Source organism: Lipotes vexillifer, unplaced genomic scaffold, assembly GCF_000442215.2.
Source record: "Lipotes vexillifer unplaced genomic scaffold, Lipotes_vexillifer_v1.1 scaffold1042, whole genome shotgun sequence".
Taxonomy (NCBI): domain Eukaryota; kingdom Metazoa; phylum Chordata; class Mammalia; order Artiodactyla; family Lipotidae; genus Lipotes; species Lipotes vexillifer.
Genome location: NW_006777400.1, coordinates 219,125 through 223,534, shown reverse-complemented (window position 1 = coordinate 223,534; position 4,410 = coordinate 219,125).

The window sequence follows — 4,410 nt, the reverse complement described above, 5'->3', positions numbered from 1 at the left end:
AGAGAAGGAAAAGACCTACAATAACGAACCCAAAACAATTAAGAAAATGGGAATAGGAACATACATATCGATAATTACCTTAAATGTAAATGGACTAAATGCTCCCACCAAAAGACACAGATTGGCTGAATGGATACAAAAACAAGACCCATATATTTGCTGTCTACAAGAGACCCACTTCAGACCTAGAGACACATACAGACTGAAAGTAAGGGGATGGAAAATGATATTTCATGCAAATGGAAACCAAAAGAAAGCTGGAGTAGCAATTCTCATATCAGACAAAACAGACTTTAAAATAAAGACTATTAGAAGAGACAAACTGGGGTTTGTTCCAGGAATGCAAGGATTCTTCAATATACGCAAATCAATCAATGTGATACACCATATTAACAAATTTAAGGAGAAAAAAACATATGATCATCTCAATAGATGTAGAGAAAGCTTTTGACAAAATTCAACACCCATTTATGATAAAAACCCTTCAGAAAGTTGGCATAGAGGGAAATTTCCTCAACAAAATAAAGGCCATATATGACAAACCCACAGCTAACATCGTCCTCAATGGTGAAAAACTGAAAGTATTTCCACTAAGATCAGGAACAAGACAAGGTTGCCCACTCTCACCACTCTTATTCAACATAGCTGTGGAAGTTTTAGCCACAGCAATCAGAGAAGAAAAGGAAATAAAAGGAATCCAAATCGGAAAAGAAGAAGTAAAGCTGTCACTGTGTGCAGATGACATGATACTATATATAGAGAATCCTAAAGATGCTACCAGAAAACTCCTAGAGCTAATCAATGAATTTGGTAAAGTAGCAGGACACAAAATTAATGCACAGAAATCTCTGGCATTCCTATACACTAATGATGAAAAATCTGAAAGTGAAATCAAGAAAACACTCCCATTTACCATTGCGACCAGAAGAATAAAATATCTAGGAATAAACCCACCTAAGGAGACAAAATACCTGTATGCAGAAAATTATAAGACACTGAGGAAAGAAATTAAAGATGATACAAACAGATGGAGAGATATACCATGTCCTTGGATTGCAAGAATCAACATTGTGAAAATGACTATACCACCCAAAGCAATCTACAGATTCAATGCAATCCCTATCAAACTATCACTGGCATTTTTCACTGAACTAGAACAAAAAAATTCACAATTTGTATGGAAACACAAAAGACCCCGAATAGCCAAAGCAATCTTGAGAACAAAAAACGGAGCTGGAGGAATCAGGCTCCCTGACTTCAGACTATACTACAAAGCTACAGTAATCAAGACAGTATGGTACTGGAACAAAAACAGAAAAATAGATCAATGGAACAGGATAGAAAGCCCAGAGATAAACCCAAACACATATGGTCACCTTATCTTTGATAAAGGAGGCAGGAACGCACAGTGGAGAAAGGACAGCCTCTCCAATAAGTGGTGCTGGCAAAACTGGACAGGTCCATGTAAAAGTATGAGATTAGATCACTCCCTAAGACCATACACAAAAATAAGCTCAAAATGGATTAAAGACCTAAATTAAAGACCTACATTAAAGACCTAAACCAGAAACTATCAAACTTTTAGAGGAAAACATAGGCAGAACATTCTATGACATAAATCATAGCAAGATCCTTTTTGACCCACCTCCTAGAGAAATGGAAATAAAAACAAAAGTAAACAAATGGGACCTAATGAAACTTCAAAGCTTTTGCACTGCAAAGGAAACCATAAACAAGACCTAAAGACAACCCTCAGAATGGGAGAAAATATTTGCAAATGAAGCAACGGACAAAGGATTAATCTCCAAATTGATAAGCAGCTCATGCAGCTCAGTAACAAAAAACCAAATAACCCAATCCAAAAATGGGCAGAAGAACTAAATAGACATTTCTCCAAAGAAGATATACAGACTGCCAACAGACACATGAAAGAATGCTCAACACCATTACTCATTAGAGAAATGCAAATCAAAACTACAATGAGATATCTTCTCACGTGTGTCAGAATGGCCATCATCAAAAAATCTAGAAACAATAAATGCAGGAGAGGGTGTGGAGAAAAGGGAACCCTCTTGCACTGCTGGTGGGAATGTAAATTGATACAGCCACCATGGAGAACAGGATGGAGGTTCCTTAAAAAAGTACAAATACAACTACCATATGACCCAGCAATCCCACTACTGGGCACATACCCTGAGAAAACCATAATTCAAAAAGAGTCATGTACCAAAATGTTCATTGCAGCTCTATTTACAATAGCCAGCAGATGGAAACAACCTAAGTGTCCATCATCGGATGAATGGATATAGAAGAATGGATATAGAAGATGTGGCACATATATACAATGGAATATTACTCAGCCATAAAAAGAAACGAAATTGAGCTATTTGTAATGAGGTGGATAGACCTAGAGTCTGTCATACAGAGTGAAGTAAGTCAGAAAGAAAGACAAATACCGTATGCTAACACATACATATGGAATTTAAGAAAAACAAATGTCATGAGGAACCTAGGGGTAAGACAGGAATAAAGACACAGACCTACTAGAGAATGGACTTGAGGATATGGGGAGGGGGAAGTGTAAGCTGTGACAAAGCGAGAGAGGGGCATGGACATATATACACTACCAAACATAAGGTAGATAGCTAGTGGGAAGTAGCCGCATAGCACAGGGAGATCAGCTCGGTGCTTTGTGACCGCCTGGAAGGGTGGGATAGGGAGGGTGGGAGGGAGGGAGATGCAAGAGGGAAGAGATATGGAAACATATGTATATGTATAATTGATTCACTTTGTTATAAAGCAGAAACTAACACACCATTGTAAAGCAATTATACTCCAATAAAGATGTAAAAAAAAAAAAAAACCCTGTAACATTTATAGTATGTTCATTGAAATAATTTGTTTGAACAACTGGAGGAAACTGTCAGCATTCCAAAGGCAAAACACACTAAAAGGCATTTATTTTAATTTTCAGGACATAGTTAATAATTTTCTCCTCTGTCATTTTCTTTTTTTAGTTTTTCATGATACTAAGCTTCCAAAGTAGTTTATATTTGAAAAATAGTATAGACACATCAGAGCTGTATATGACTTTAAATTTTATATTTATTTTTACATGTGAGTTTCATAAGAAACCATTGAGATAGGAAGAACAGGAAGTATTCACCCCATTTTCTAGATGAGGAAAATAGTGCATTTTCCAAGACCACATAACAAAAAATTGTCTATCTGTTAACAGAGATCAAGCTGCCTTTTAATGTTGTCTGTATTCCTATATTCTTCTATTTCCATTTAGCAGATATTAAGTGAGCACCTAGCACCTAGCACTAAAAAACCAAGAGCTACATACTCTAGATATAAACATAAGACACAGTCTCTCTCCCCTCAAGGAAATTAGTATTTAATATAGAAAACAGACATGTAAATAAATATTGCTAATACAGTAAGAGGTCTCCAAACTTTGTAGATAATAAAATTCACTGTTTTATTTTGAACACATCCTCTCAGTAGATGTATGTTCATTTATAAATTATACACCTACAGTGTCATAATTAGCTAATATTTTAAGGCAAAAAGCATTTTCAAGGTGAAGTTCAACTATTACTATACAGGATATAAATTCATATATCAAAGTCTTGTTAACTTTGAACACTATAGGCCAACATTTTAACAGGTCTTATTAGATCATCATGGTTTTTGGATTTCTTTTGTTTTGTATTTAAACTAATAATGTAGTTTACAAAGAATGCTGTCAATTTCTTATTCAGTCATTCATACATTATTAGTAATATCATCGATATTCTTTGCAGGAATCTTTTAGAGTCATTTTATGAGGGTTAGTTTAAAATTTGATGATGTGATTGAGAAATCTAACTGGGATCATGTAAACTGCAATATCTTACACTATGGTGAAATTTAATAAATGAGTGTTTTGGTCCATTCCTCTACACTTTTGCTCTGGGATACCTCAGAGATATTATATGACATCACATGTGACCCTCTGTTATCAAACAGACTAAGTGATAACAATATAAACATTGTTTATATATATATGCAATTATATATAATATTTTGTTATTATATATAATAAAATATTCATTATTTTTTATTAAAATAAATATAAATAGACATTCTTACACGTATACTCAACAGCAATGTCCACCTAAAACAACCCCTAGAGTATATTTCTCTAGCTTGACATACCACTGCACCAGTCCATGCGATGGTCAGAAAATGAATTTATAAATTTTGAAGTATTTTCCAACAAGGACTAAAAATGTTTTCTGTTGCTTTCTGATCCCTAACCAGAAAATTGTCTAGCCATGGTGTCTCAAATTCAATCCCCATGCCTTCTAACTGAGCTTTTACTATATTTACTCTATAATTTTAAAGATCACTTAGGAAGAAAGA